General features: G+C 31.8%; 1 protein-coding gene across 1 annotated transcript in view; it reads left to right on the top strand.

Moving 5' to 3' along the window:
• Positions 1 to 16679, top strand: part of LOC117180147 — a 108925-nt gene that overhangs the window by 39966 nt on the left and 52280 nt on the right. The window contains exon 3 of the transcript XR_004468010.1: positions 2942 to 2980. The gene's annotated coding sequence lies outside the window, so the exon portion shown is untranslated. The remainder of the gene's footprint in view (positions 1 to 2941; positions 2981 to 16679) is intronic.

Below are 16679 nucleotides of genomic sequence, written 5' to 3'. Positions count from 1 at the left end.
AAAAATAAAATGTAAAATATAATGATCAAAGCTCAAGCTCAATTTGACTTCTTGATAGAGCCAAGGATTGAATGATAAATCAAGAACCAATTTGCGAACAAACTTACGCCATTGACCATTCCCCGATTTATCTTTGCCCTCAACTTGAGAAATGAGATTTCTAAAGAGAGGTCTGAGGATTCAATCATCCAGTGAACATTTTCATGAAAGTACCGCGAGATTTAATTTCCAACCCCATCGTCCCTGCAAAATGGTGCATGGTGGTCTACTATAGGGAGGAAACGATCGACTTAGGTTTGCTTTTATTGGGTTACGCAACGCTGCGAAAGCAGTCTAGTTCTTTGTCTACGACGCCATCTGTCACCCTCGACAAGATCTGTGCGTCGCGGGGGTGTAAGTATCACACATACAAACACTTTGCTTTCCGTTAGAAGCAAAACACACACTTTGTTCTAAACACCGGAGAGAAACAGAGGAAGAAGAGCAGAAAGAGAAGGACAGGAATAGACAGTGTAGAAAAGGAGAAGTGTATCGTGTGAGTATCAGACGTATGCCAATATATGAGATACGATCGAGATAAAAGAGAGATAGAGCGACAAGTATGTATAAGCGGTAAAACGGGCCTCTGGGATGTATTGAGTATTGATTTTCTTTCCTGAGAGACACCGGAGCTGGTAACATTTCCTCGGAAAGTTTATTAATCCTAAAAACCGGTGTAGTGTAAAAAATACGCCAGATTATTGCCGTTGAATCTTCAGTACCGTCAAATAGTCGAAAATTATACAATAAAAAGATAATGTTTTATAAGAATCTTGAACCATGCATCTTTTTTTTTTAAAGTAAAATTTTACTCTGGAAGCTCTTTAAAATCAGCATTAATACGTATATACGTAGTATAAAAATTTATGGGTCGTAAAAGTGCACAGGTGCTGGAACCATTACCGTGTTACTGTAGATATTACGCAGATTATGGACGCAATTTTCCGGACTGGCTCGTTCAAAGCACCATGAAATTATCGGTTTTGTCGTCTGAATTTTAAGCGAGAATTGGGAACACCTTTGTAAATTTGGGAAATTGTAATAATGGAACATAATATGAAGCTAATTTTTTAATTAGAGATGAGAATTTAGTGCTAAATCTAAAACTTTATTAAACTAGTTTCATAACTGTAAAGCATATGTTTATAAAAGCGGAAATTCTGAGAGAGAGGGAGAGAGAGATGTGAAGAGAGGCTAATACATCACAAACTTAGGAACAAAGAGAAGGATGTCGTAGCCGCTCCGGTAAATCCGCCGGCGGCCCCACAGGGAAACTTTACCTATTTGTTAAGTCTTGCCGGGCGAAATTGTCTGAGATACTAGCATCGAACTAGATTCCTCCCCCACAAACATGTCCCTGTATTACTGAATGTAAGGTCGACCCCTTAATTCCAACAATTCACTAACATTGAAGTCACTTCAGCCATAAAGGCGAAACTCGATGATGCGACGGCGAGCTTAAAAGTCGCTTACAAAGTTCAACAAGAGGGCTTGGATGTCGATCATGAGGTGTGAATGTTACTTAATATGCAAGACCTCTGCACAAAGTGGGACACGTCTTTTCTTAAGGGGAAAATTTCATCTTTAGAAATATTTACAGTAGGATTTTTTAATAGAGTTTAAAGAAAAAGCTTATGGGTGGTAACTGAATTATTAAAGATAATTTCACTACTCTGGGATGGGAATCCATATCGAAAAAATCATTTACTGAAACGGAAATCTCTGTAACATTTCAAGTCACAGAACATTGCCACACCTTCTACTAGCAGCTTGAGACTAAATTATTCAGGGTGCTGAAAATGTATTTTCCTAGACTTGAGGATTAAAACTAGTGAAGAATTTAATTTTTTAATCAAAAATTTGATATTGGAGAAAAGTAGATTCTTTATAAAGAACTCGTCAGAATGAATATCAAATCTGCAAATGTTACAAAGTGAAACCACGTACTACCTAATAGCGTGCCAAATTTCTTTTTTTAGGTATCATCCCCTAATTTTCTGTCATATTTTACAAAGTGAATTGAGTTTTTTCAAATTTAAAATTTTGATGCGATTTTTTTCACTATCAAGCAATCACGTATCCTGAATCATTCCGACGTGAAAATCACCGTGATCAGATGACGTCGAGCCTATCGTTTTTTGTTTTAATTTAAAGAAGTTAATTTTAATAAACACTGGTTCTAAAAAATCTTTCAATTGCAAACCACTTTAAAGCAAACAAAGTACGCAACCCTTTTAGATTTAGAGGATGGTATATTTTTCAGGACCATGGTTAAATATGCTTGCAACTAGATGCATCCTAGTTTCTAATAAATTTAAATTTTCAAAACAAAATTCTAATCTGATTTCGTAATGAAACTGATTTACAGTTTTTAAATTGAATGTCAAGATTTGGGAAGTCTGGGATTCTGTTCTGAATCAGAGAAAGTTGGACAACCGTGCGCGTGCCATAGGATGTCTTGGTTTGTCTGTGTTGGTTTGGCATGGGTGAAAAAGAAGTGGGGTGGTATTGAGCGGGTGGTTTCATTGTGACGATAATATCGCCTTAGGCGGCATTGGCGAAGCAGGGATGCAAATTGCGTGCACGTCGCCCCAACCGCGAAGCGACGAACCACCGATGTCTCTGGTGGATACTCTTGGGAGTCGAACGCGCGTTTTTATGCTTCCGCAACAACCCCCACTGGCAGGGAGTCTTTTACCGAAAGCGCCAAGTGCGACAATGAAAAAGCCACGTGTTACACGCGAATGTACTTGCCGAAAAACAAACGGAACTCGCGCCGAAAGGGGATTGTTCAAATTTTCATAAAGTACCATCCTTAATTCTCAAATGTTTCGTTCATTTATCTCTTACGAGCACATTAAGGGTGAACACCTTTTTTAACCTTTTTTAATTTATGTTTCAGCATCCAGCACCTTTCAAAATTACCACGACGACGATCATCGTGAGTAAACATTATTTGACTATTTTGTTATCACTGATAGACAATTGTACAACTCCTAGATGCCAACAGGTGAACTGCAAAATAATTCATATTATATACTTTCTTTTCAACCTTTACTCGAAGGACAATTTTTTTTCATTATCGTTGCGACCATTTCTTTGTCTCTTTAAAATTTGCAATGTATGCCTTGAAAGGAATTATATTAATAATGATTATGTTTATCTGTTAATCATTTAATATATTTTTTCACTGGAAACTCGAAACGACCTTTTTTTATGATATAACTTAGAATGCACCCAGTTTTGACAATATTTGTTATTAAAATTTCTTGAACCATATTTTTTTATTCAGAACTTTTTAAAATATTTTAACTTGATATTGTACCTATAGCTTTCTACGAATATATTTTTCAGAACCATATTTTAAATAGCTTAAATAATAAAATTATTCAGTCTTTATATAGAACCTTTTAAGAAATAAAGTTTTTGCAAATTCATATCGAATGAGAAATAAAATGTTTGCCTAAGGCGGAAGAAAAAGTACTTATATCATTTTTTGGTTCTATTAAGTTACTTTCTTTGTCAAAAATTGCTATTGTTAACAAGAACATTAAGATATTCAAAAAAGATTTACAATTTTTGAACATTTTTTGAATATGTTAACATTGTTCATGAGAAGTCGGTTATTTAAACAAAAATCATTTCAGACCAAAAATTAAACTTACGATTCTGCTCAATTTCAGATTATTTTGGTGTTATTTGTAAAAAATTTATATTTTTTAACAATAATGCAACGGCTTGATTGTCTGTATAAGCATTATATATTAATTCTCAAAAGATATAAAATTTGATCAATTATTTTTAAGGGTTTATTGCTTTCCGTTTCTATTATTTTCCATAATAAATACTATGCAGTACAAAAATATTGTATTGTTATTAACATTATATTTCAATTTGAAAATGCGTCGACAAAAATCAATATTAAATCAGTTGTGTTCGTTTTATATTTAAATTCAAAGTAGTAAGCAAAATAAGAAAATATTCTATTGTTGTATATGAAATAAAAATTTTACGAATGACCGTCAATCTGTAGAGTGTAGACTTTGCTTTGCACCCCAGCGGAGTCATAGAGGAATTTTTTCTCAGCTAAAGATTATAATCATTTAGGTTCAGAGTAACTACACTGGAACCTGAAATCAAGAACGGTTTTGGACATTGATTGTAGTGTCCTTGATCCTGTTGACAGTTGGCGCAATTAACGCGCTGAGAGTACTGCCCTCATGCTGTTGGTCACGCTTGACTGAACATAGTCTCTCTTTCCGTTCCACGGTCCCCGCATCACCAAAATGCCGATGACTGAAATTCTAGGAATGTCGTCAATCATGATTCTCACTTCCAGGCTCTAGTGTAGATCAAAAACCTTCATTCCATCGACAAAAAACTATAAGATAAATTCTATTAAATAAATTAAATAAATTAATTAATTCGGAAAGTGATATCTCGCTTTGGAATCAACTCTTTTTAAAGATCATATTCGAGATGAATTTCCGAAACTCTGAATTTCTCAAATGGAGAAGGCAACTGGAATTTGAATAAAATATACTAAGTCTCAAGTAATCTTCGAGAGCTACGCCAATGGATGCATATGCGCGTAAATTGACAATGCAAGAGTGAAGGGGTGAGGGTGGTTGGAACAGTACTGACGTGGGCTGGGGGTTTGAACGGAGGTGGAGACGCTCTAAGGTACATAATCATGCTTGCTGATTCCTTCCCTAATAAAAGTCTCACTGTCACCGGTCCCCTCCTATCCGCTTTTCACTGTTCGCCGTCCACGATCCGCGTCTATCGTCAACTATGTATGTACTTGCAACCGAAACAAAAGTGCATGCCTGCAGCGAACGCAATGCACCCTTACTCGTATATTTGCACCCTGCACCGCACCCTGGCGAAGGATGGAGAGGGGTAAGACAAAGAGGGCCCGAGAATTACGAGGGATACGGGTCAGAAATGCTTCGCGATGCATCATCTGGAGTTGCAGTTTTTTTTCATTTCCCGATGATGCACTCGAAGAACTCCAAACCATGAATGCAATCGCCTACAGTCAGAAGCGGTTCCGACTTTCAGGAATCGATTATCGCGGGCGGAAGAAAGGGGTCTTTTAGAAATATCAATGTCAAGCTTTCAAACAACTTTAAGCCTGCAGATCCCATACTCTTCGAGTTTGATTCTTTTCCAAAACCAAATTGAAGTAGCAGTGTAGTTTTTTTAGGGAGATTTTTAATCTGTAAATGTACAAAAATCCTTGAAAGTATTGGAAAGCGTGAAAAGAGTTCGAGTTCATTTCATAAAAAAGAACGGTTTCGAATTGTAAATTGATAATTTTTAATGTGAAAAATAATGTTTTCTTCAAAAGCTCCTTTATATGAAAAAACCGCATTTTCAACTTCGTGCAAATATTTTGGAATTAAAATAAAAAATTTACCAATACTTAATGATGAATTTGTAGCTTTGCATCACATTCTAGTCACATATCTGAAAATATGCAATTTCTTTTGAAATCTAGAAAAAAAAGATTCCGATTAATAATGCTAATTAGAATTTAAAAAGTCACTTTTTCCCCTTCAGTCGTAAAAAAATCGATAAGTTTGTTTTGAATGAATCTCGTGAGTAGTTTTCGCGCCAAACCTCCCTTTATTGAAAGACATCATCAGGTATTCCATTAATAGAGTTTCGATACCAAGGTGATTGCAAGGTAGTGAAAAAGTAGCTATCCATTCAAAGTGTACCCTCGATGTTATTGAAAGGAATGGAAGAATAAGAACAGAGAAAGGTAGAGAGGCTGTCTCGGTTTCTTGGTGGCAGGGTCGATCTTTAAAGGGCCCACCGTCTGAGGGTCCTTGGCCGAAACAGGTCTCAAGGTGCGTGTTTCTAAGCTGATTTAAAGGCCCTGTTCAGCTATGCCTATATGGGGAAAGTAAACTGCCAGATGGCTGGACCTACCCCACGGCCCAACGCCCACACGTGCCCAGACGTCGCGGAACTACGGCTCAGAAGGAGAAAATGGATTTTCCTTATTCCTTCCGTGGTTCAGAGCTAACTAGAAATTTTTTCCACCCCAAAGTGTGATAATAACGCATCTCTATGCTGGTCGGCGTCTGAAGCACCATTCGACATATGTTATAAGTTTTCAAGTCATTGTAACACAACCTTTCTCTCTCCTTCCCTCCCCATTAGCAAAGATGATACCGGTGGCTTGGGAGCCTATCCACATTTATTATAGTTAATCTCCCGTTAGAGACGAGAGTCTCGAGATCGGCTCCGGATATCGAAATGATCCTCCTCCCGCAATATGCCACGCTCCGAATTGAAGAGCCATAAAAAATTATACAGTTCTTTTCAGCATTGATCCACCGTTACTTTCGATGAGCGACCCTTCAATTTTTTTCTTCTTCGATACACATTTGTTACACGCCTTAATTCTTGAGACATGGGGGAGCAACAAAAGGGTATACACGTGCGTTTTTAATTGGAAATTACTTTTTCGGGAACAGAACTATCGGCATTCTGCTAATGGTATTCGTAGATTTTACTTCTTATATAATGACATAATTTAGTTTTTCGAGATGGATTTCTAACTCGAATTAGAGCCTTTAGAAAAATGATTTTAAAAAGTCAACTCTTCGGATTGAAAATGACGATAGTTTTATGATCTTAAAATACAAATTTTTATTTTATTTGGTGATTGTTCAATTTTTAAAATTGATTCACTTACATTTTTAAATATTATTTTTACACATTTCTGAATGTAGATGCTTATATTTTTCGATTTTTTCCTTGTTTGGAATGATTCGATTTTGAAACCGGTAATTTTATATTAGAAAATGATCAATTTTTCATCTTTTAGGTGAGATTTCAAATTTTTAAATTGAGTCTTTAAAATTGAATAATTTTTAATTAGATAAATTTTTAAAATTCATAATTCTAAACTGAACCCCCTTCAGAATATTCAAGTAATAACAATGGGATAAAAGAAAGTCCCTGACCAATGCCAAATTACAACCATTTTGATTTTAAAATATTGAAAATTGGAGACGTTCAAAGAGAAGCATTAACAATTAAATAAAGTCATTGAAAAATTAAATCATCTAAAATTTAATAAATCGAAATTTAAATTATTTCTATTTGTACAATTTTGAATTGCATAATGTCATCTGGGACTTTTTAAACTTAACATTTTCACCCAGAATTACATTTATCAATATCCATTTTCAGTACTTTAGAATCTCAAATACCGAATTTTTTTGTTATTTTCCTAATAATATGTAATACTTCTGATTTTAAACTGTATATTTTTTTTAATAAAGAATTGGAAATTATTAACATTTAAAATCAAACTTGAAAAAATGTTATTAAAATCCTATAATATGAACCCAATTTGAAAAATAATTAACAATTGAGAATCCATTAATATTTTTCATTTGAAAATGCAGAAAATCGTGAAATTAGCCGAAATGAAGAAAGCTCAATTGTAAGAAGTTACAAGATTAAACGTCTTAAATAAAATGAAAAACATTATTTTAAAAGATCAGAATTGATCAAATCGACAAAGTATTTCTAGCTATCTACAAATTTGAATTGTGCTAAACTTGTTTTAAGCTCGTTACATACGATTTTTTAAATTTAATTTAAAGATTATTTGATGTTGAATATTTTTCAACTTATACTTAAAACTTGTTTTAAACACTTTCAGATTTTAGTGTTTTTATCTGTTCTTCGTTTGGAATGATTCAAACTTCAAACTTTACATTTTTATTTAAAAATTACTAATTGATCAACTTTGAAGTTCAATTTAAAAATTTTTAAATGAAAGCCTCTAACATTTAAACATTTTCAATAAGTAGACCTTAATAAATTCATAATTCTAAAATGAAAAGCTTTCAGAATATTTAAAAATTGAGAATACAATGATACTTTCTATTTGAAAATACTGATAAAAGTGAAATTTGAAACGTTCTAAAAGAAGCATTAAAAAAATAACAATTTCCTTTTTTAATTAACAAGAAACAATTTTTCAATTACATAGACAAAAATGCATCGAATTAAAAACGGATTTTCAGATTGTACAGTTTTTAATTTCTTGACATAACATGAATCTGGAAAATCAGATGATCTTCAAATTACGACAATACTTTTACATTTTTTGATTGAGTTTCTTACAGATAAAAAATTTAAATTATAAATACACGATATAACATTAATATGTCTTAAATTAACCATTTCCTAATTGTGAACATAAACTTCTTTTAAAAAATAAGCATAACCTATAATCTGTTGCATAACATTTTTTCATTCTACGTAATTTCTCTTCTCACTGAAAATATTGTCTAACATCAAAAACTGCAACAAGGAAGCATAAAAATTGATCTTCAAGGTTACGCCACCATTTAGGACGCCCAATTATCTTTTCAGTAAACTTCTTCATTCTTTCGTTTCCACAAAATAAATTATAAAGAACTGACCTTAGAAAAGACGTCAAACTTGACAGGAATGGTCTCATTATGAGCAAAATTGCGGAAAAGGTAGCATCAGCTGTCCAAAAGTCAAGCTCTTGATTACAAGAAAGATGCCAAATGGTTGAGGGTGGACGGTTTTGCGGGTACCACATTGTATTTTAACACACAAACCGCCCCCACACGCCTACCTTGTCGAACCGGAAGTCTCGTGCTGTGAATTACAAGGATTTACAACAGGCGACAAATCTCAGGGTTTTCTCTTTGCTCGAGGCGTGAAGATGGCCATCTCATTACCTGAGTTTTATAAAGGAACGTTTAGCGGGGACAATGCTCAGTTCAGTATTATTGACTTTAAGGTAGGTTGTAAATCCTCAAGCGGACACAATTACTGATCTTGCTGAAAGGCAGCCCGAAAGTGGACGACAAGATTTGTTAAAAGCACAAAAAGAAAATCTTCTAAAGAGATTTTTGTAGCAAAGAAATTGGTCCACAATTACGTTCCGGGAATTATTCCTTTGATCGGGTGTTTTGATCATTAGGTCACGGTTTAAAATTACTTAAATTATTTAATAGCATTTTAATTAAAATTTTAATTATATAAGGGATCGTACATTAATTACTTCATGCTTTTGTTTTGGGGATGAGAGGGATTACGCACGTTTGCTCTCATTAATGATATATTTTAAAATATGTTAATTAAACTATATTTTGTCTGTAAAAATCACTTTTAATAATATTATTCACATTATATCATTCTTTTAACCATTCTGCAAATCTTCTGTAGACCTTTCATGATTACTTTTGAAATTTTCTTAAAATCCTTGAAATTTTTTAAACAATGTGGACATTTCTTAAAATCGTTTGAATTTCATGGATATCGTAAATGATCTTTTGAAAGTCTTGAGACAAGGAAAAACGGGAAATGGAAATTTATTTATTTTTGACCAGAAATTTTACCAATTTTGAGAAGGAAATTATATCCAGTCACTTGAAATACTACAAATTTTATACCATATTATATAATTCAACTCAAAACAGGTTCGATTATAACCTTTTCTTGCTAAATTCATTTGCTAACTTTTTTTAGTAAGAAATCATTTAGTTTATCAATATTACAGTAATTACAAAACCTTCAGTTCTGAAAATTTTCCATTGTTCTTTTTCCGTTTTAAGCGGACATTCCCAATTAAAAACAAACTTTTGAAAAATTTACTTTTGCAGATGATCATTATAACGATTCATGATGATGTAAACATAATTAAATTAATTATTTCCCAAATGTAATTGGAGTTCAAGTATTACAAATTAAATAATAATCTATTTTGCAAGATGATTTTTAATTTGTCCAAAATAAAAAAATTTCAGATTTTAACGTTAAAAATTAAACTGTTCCAATTTAAAAAAGTAGTTGTTAAACGAATATCAACATCCTTCTGAAGCTTTATGAGCTATTTTCAGTTTTAGCAATAATTGAATGTGCATTCAAAATAAAAACGAGCAATTGTAGAATCAATTCTCAAAATCAAAACAATTTGAAACAGAATTTTTAAAAATAAAAAGCGTTGAGTCATTAAAATTTTAGAGTACTATAAGTATAGACTTTAAATGTTAGAGTTTTAATTGTTCCACCTAATTTTTTTTTAATTTGTATGAGAAAGCATTGACTTTGATGTTTAAAGAACAATTAAACATTTTCAATTTGAAACGACTTCTTGTTAAAATAATTAAAAAGTGTTCATTTGAAAAAATTATTGAATGTTTCAGTTTTAATGTTTCTAATTCAAACCTGCTCTAAATCTAAATGATATAATTTTTAACATTTACGAATTCTTACATTTATTTTTAACTGTTCAGTGAATAAAAGCTTCTATTTTATACGTATAGATTATTGAGCGTTTGAACTAAAAAATGGTGTTTAAATACATTTTTAACCCTTGATTTGAGTTTAGATGTTTAAAATTTAAAAGATTTCCTCTTTCAATGCTTTAATTTGCATTCAAGTTTTGCATTCAAAATTGTTTGAGACTCCTTAAAAGGGTTTTAAATCTTCAAACTCCAACAAAAATCCCTTAGAAACTTTCAAAATTCATGAAAAAATCTTAAAACCTCTAAAAATCAGTTAAAATTCTTGCCATTTCGTAAAATATTCTGAAATATTACGAAATACTTTTATATCTCTTAAATTTTTTTAAATCTCTGAAAAATTCGTGGAAATCCGATTAAACTCTTTGAAGACCCTTATAAATCTTATCAAAGCTCCTAACAAAATTTATATAATCTTTGAAATTGTACTAAGTAATTTCTTTAAGCCCTTGAAACCTTTCAAAATCATTTGAAATCTACGAAACCTCTCGTTATCTTTTGGAATAATTTGAAGTACACTTAAAAATGTTATAATCCCTTGACATCTTTTTAAATTTCTAAAAATTTTGAAAATCTCGTTAAACTCTGTCAAAATGTAGTGATTTTTGGAAAGACTATAAATAACTTTTTTAAACTCTTGACATATTTTAAAATTGGTCGAAATCTGTGAAATCTCTCTCGTAAATCTTTTGGAATTATTTGAAATACTAATATCATATGAATCCCTGCAAAAGGAAGAAGGGGGTTCTCAAATTAAAAAATTATCCTTGCGTGATGAAAGGACCTCTCCTAAAAATGATTGAAAGAAAACACGAAAATATTTTCCTAAAGAGATTGGATTATTTAGAAAAAGTACTTTATTCATATTATTCCCTTATTCCAATGAAGCATAAAAAATAAAATGAATTCATACCCCATTACCATCTGCATAAATTCGAACCCGTATTCCTAATGGATTAACAGATCAAGGTTCACCTTTTTTTCACAAATCCAATATATCGTCCGACTGGGCCTGAAAAAAAGGTTTCTTACAGTTGGTCGCGTGTCGCCCTTGTCACAGCCGAGTATCGAATCGATTTCCCAGTTTGATTCATATCGAACGAAGGGGTGTCGAGTGTGTCCCTTACCCCTCTAAAACCCAAAGGAGAGAATCGCGAACAAATTTGTTTGTTTCCTTCCTCACATTTAATGCATAAGCCAACGAAAGGCAGCCGGGCGTCTGGTCAGACGGAATTTCAATGGGGTACGTAGGACCCCTCGATAGTTTAGCCTCTAATGCCGAAGTAGCTCGTGCTACCTGAGCAGCTGCGCGTGTGTGCAATTGCGGGCTCCCTTCGGTCAGAAGTTTTATTTTATTTTACTTTACCTTATACCTTATGGAGTAAGGAGGGGACCCCCATAGCTAGCTGCTAGCTGCTAGCTGCTAGACGCCTCCAAGTACCCCATGGCTTGAACGTCACGCTTGAGAGGGGGGCCATCTGCCCCCTAACGAGTATGTGACGTCAGGTGTGACAACGTGCTAAGGCAAGAAGCGTCTGTCTTCTATACTCTATACTCTATAGTCTATACCTGCAGAACACCCTCAACCCGCTCATTTTATTCTTTTGAACAGTGTTGCCAAATTATTTTTTTTTTAATTGTTTTATTTTTATTTCATTTTAGGCTACTATACAGTATAATATAGCAGTGAGAATGTTATTTTTTATTATTATTCTTTATCATTATTATTATTATATTATTACATATTTAGAATAATTACGCTTTAATGACGTGCAATGTTTAAAAATTCCTCAATTTTGAACTATAATGCCTCCAGGATTAATTCATAGCCATGAAAAAGTTAGATAGTAATTTATTAAAAATTAAGAAATATGTGCTTCGAAGATTTTAAGAATGAATAATAATTCTAAATGAAGTTTTAAAATTACACTATTTGGAATTAAAAAGATACAACTTTTGTTGCTTAAGATACAATTGGATAAAAATTAAACTTTCTGAAATAGAGAAATTAGTAATTGAATAATTTATTTAATTTTGAATGTTTACAATTTTATAGTTCTGAATTTTTATTTTGAACGTTTGATAAAAATTGTTTTCCTTTCATTAGTTTTGACTTTGCTATAATAAACAATTTCAACATTACTAATGTTAAAATGATTTAAGATTACTTAATTTTGACTACGTATTAATAATATCATTTTTTACGCCGGAAATTGGTTCTATGAAACTGAAATAATTACATTTGAAAGATACTAAACTTTTACAGAAGATTGGCATTTTTAAACAAAAATAATTTTTTTTAAAGATTCGCAATTTTTTAACCATTTTTGGTTACGGTAGCGTTTTACATCAGAAATTGATATTTTTAAGCACAAATCATTATACGTTGAACAAGATTTACCATTTTTGAATAGTTTCAGGTTATTTTGACGTGTTTTGTACACGAAGCCGGTTATTTTACATAAATATCACATCAGATTTTAAAGAAGATTTACAATTGTATAAAAAATTTTTTGTTTTAATAAGTTTGATATACCAAATTTCAATATATCAAGTTAATTTGTAAAGAAATTTTTTTAACATTGTGATTTACATCGAAAATTGATATTTTCAAACAAAAATTATAATTTTAATAAGATTTTTACTTTTTAAACAATTTCTACCAGTTTTTTGACAATTCTGGATTATGTTCGTATTTTTAGTTTGAAATTTTTAATTTGAATAATTTTAGCATTTTGGGTAAAAATTAATTATATTTCATAGTTGACTAATTTTTGTGTATAATTGTAGGTTATACTAGCTGTTTACACCGGAAATAAATATAGATTTTGTAGAATATTTTTTAATTCTAGAACGTTTTAAAGCTATTTTAACGTGTTTCACTGAAAATCGGTCATTTTAAACAAAATAATTAAGTTTGGAAGAAGATTGACAATTTTGAATCATTTAATACATAAATTTGTATTTTCAATTCAGAAAAATTATTAAATTTTAAAGTAAATTTACAATTTTTGTACATTTTTAGGTTATGTGGGCGTTTTTTATTGGAAATCATTATTTTTAGTAAACGATCATGAATTTCGAAGATGATAATTGTTGTATAATTTAATGTTTCCTCGCGTTTTTTCTGGAAAACGGTTTAGATTTCAAAGAAGATTTTCAATGTTCGAACAATTTTAGGTTTTACTAACATTTGTCATGGAAAATCGGTGATCATAAAAAACTGTCCAAAGGGTATTTTAAATAAAAAGTCATGAGATTGGAAAAAGATTTTACGACACTGGAACGTTAATATGTTATCTAACCGTTTTTCACTGAAAAACGGTTATTATAAACAAAAATCATTATGCATGTAAAATAAAATTTACAATTTTGAATAACCATTTTAAATTAAAGTTAAGATATCAGTTTTCATCAATTATAAAAAATATTGTCTTTGACTTTATATTCTATTATTTTATTTAATAAATACTATCACACAGACAATTTTTGTGTTATTGCAAATCTTATATTTTAACATAAAAATTGTGTGACACTATATAAAGAAAAAATATAAAACAAATTAAATGAAACAAATGATATGATAAATAAAATTATATAAACAAAAAAATATCTAAATTAATAATAATTTTGTAGAAAATTTTCTGATCTGCAATATTGCGATGGACATTTCCAAACCTTGTGTCTGCTTGGAGGTATGTAACGGTATTCGTATCGTTGAGCACACTGGGGTAGAGATAATTACCAGTACCAAGTTTCCTGAATTTACGGTTTAACGTAAAGGGCGACCACCCTTCGAACACACCTTGTGTTCTTGGAAGGAAATCGAGAGTATAGTATGCCCCACTGAGAGGTTTTTTGTAAAGTTTAATTTCTAAAATCTCAAATAAAAAAGTATATTTATATCTATAAATAATCCCGAGAGAAGTAGTCTACTCAATCTGAGCCTGTTTCTGGTGATTGGCATGAAGGAGCATTTGTAGATTGGATCTTCAGATTGAGACCCCCAGTATGTGGTCGCAACGGTCACCACAAAATGATCCACTTCCGTTGTGGCTCCCCTAAGTCTTATATCTTTTCCGACACGCCTTAAGACGTTTCAAATTCCCTTAAGTGGCTGAATGATCCTTAACTGGAAAAAGCAAACAATCTGAATATTGTTGAATCAGCTGACAGGCCCAGTAAAAGAAACTACAAATATTTCAGATTTTTCCATTTCAATTATAATAATTATTTATGTATTTTTAATAGTAGAATTGATGATGATACATTTTATAATTGGTGGATACCATGCCGAACTAATAAAAATTAGACCAATCAATTAATCCATCGTCGATTTTTTAGCTTTGGCTACTTATTTTTGTAAAGAAAATAAGGGTTTTTTACAATAAAAAAATAAGAGTTCACTTCCTATTTTAGAGACTCAAAAAGTGTCCAAAATAGACCAAGTGCAAGAACTTTCGAAACAAAAATCTTTAGTTATATCTTTGGCAATCTAAATTTCCTCTTCCAAAGAAATAAGTGTAGTCAAAGTTAAAAAAAAAGTCAATGATGTACGGGTCTGGTATGTGTGAGCTTGGCATGAAATCCACCAATTATTCTGTTATGAATTTTGTTAGACGAAAATAATATCTAGAAATATCGCAGACGTTTAATTTTGATGTAGAGGAAATTACATAAGAGCGGAATGATTAAAGAATACTTGAACAAGTTATCAGAGGCAAATTGAAAAAACAAAATTCCCCGGAGATCGCACGCCTAGGACATCTCCTAACTTAGTGATTCCAGACAACCAGACGAGCTCTCAGTATCTTTTATCCCGGTAGGCGTATTTTTCGTATCATTAGCAAGACCGTTAAATTGTTCTTTATCGCTCGATTTCCACTTATCGCGTTGGGCGGCTTCTGAAGATATGTTCACACACTCACACACTTCTATCCTTGTTTCTTATAAGTGAAATGACAGGATGTGGAGACAAAGTCAACTTGACAAGAATCCTAATCAGCGCTCAACAGGCAATAACATTTTAATAAATACATAATATTAACAATAAACGTTATTTTCAAACCCAAAGAATGTTTCTATAAAAAGAAAGATATATTATTTTTTCGGCAACATTAATTCTACTTTCTTCCCCATTTTTCTTGGGATGCAAGGCTGCTTTTGTATCATTCATCCATCTGGTGAAGGTGAAAAAAGAAGAAAGCATTCAAAAGACAGAAGAGACCCGGTTTCCATTAGCGGATATCTGCTCAAAAGATTAGCGCTTTTTGGCACGGCACATGAACTGGAACTGAGAACTACCCTCCAGGTAGCGGCCTCCAGCTTTGAGGATGGTTTCGTGGCTTTTGCTTCTTTTCTTCTAAGGATTCAAGTCCGAGTAGAGCCGTGAAAAGCCTTCAGAGATGGACCTCGGACCTAGATTCCTTCCTCAAGGCTTTTGAATATTCTTATAATTACTTTATTCGGAACTGGTGGAAATGTTTTTTGGGAAGTTTGTAGCATTCTAATTTCATCTAGAGACTGAAAACTTCAACGAGTTTTTAAATTCAATAAATTCGAGATCATACTTTACGAGGAAAAGTTTCATTTTGTATTTTTAAACTTAAATATTGGGCTAGTCAAGGGTTTAATTTGTTATTGAAGTTAGAATAAAAAAATAACGACATTTTTTAAATTTGAAAATTGGCTTAAGATATCCTTAATTATAAAAGCTTTATATCTTGTAGGGTGATTAAAAAATATTAACTTATAAGTTGATCTCAAGGTGCACCGTAATTTTTTGTTATACAAAAAACTACGGTGCACCTTGACATTTTTTTATACATCATGGAAAACAACTAGTACATAAATTTAAGGCAAGCCGCATCTCTAAATTCATCTTGTTTTTTCTCAAATTTGAGATGATTAGTAAACCACAATAATATTAACATGTAACCAACAATATCGAAAATACAGAAAATCAAATTTGTTCAGTAATTTACTAAAGTCCAATACGACTCGTCTTCTAAATCAGTACAATTTTCCTCTCCTAATATGTTCTTCAAATTGCAGCATGAAGTATTTATTAAGTACTCCCTAAACAATTAATAATTTTCAAAACATTTATTTTTGAGAAAATGTTTAAGATTTAAAACATGAATACGATTTTATTGTTAAGTTAGATGGAAAAAATTTATTTGGTCTATTTTCCATTTTTCATATTTTAAGATTAAACGCTATTCAATATTTTATTAAATGATGAGAGAATTGAACAAGTTGATAAGTTCGTATACCTTGGTAGCTTATTTACTAGGGACGGAAAGATAGATGAGGAATTAGATA

This window comes from Belonocnema kinseyi, chromosome 9 (assembly GCF_010883055.1).
Source record: "Belonocnema kinseyi isolate 2016_QV_RU_SX_M_011 chromosome 9, B_treatae_v1, whole genome shotgun sequence".
Taxonomy (NCBI): domain Eukaryota; kingdom Metazoa; phylum Arthropoda; class Insecta; order Hymenoptera; family Cynipidae; genus Belonocnema; species Belonocnema kinseyi.
This window is presented reverse-complemented; position numbering and strand designations above follow the sequence as displayed.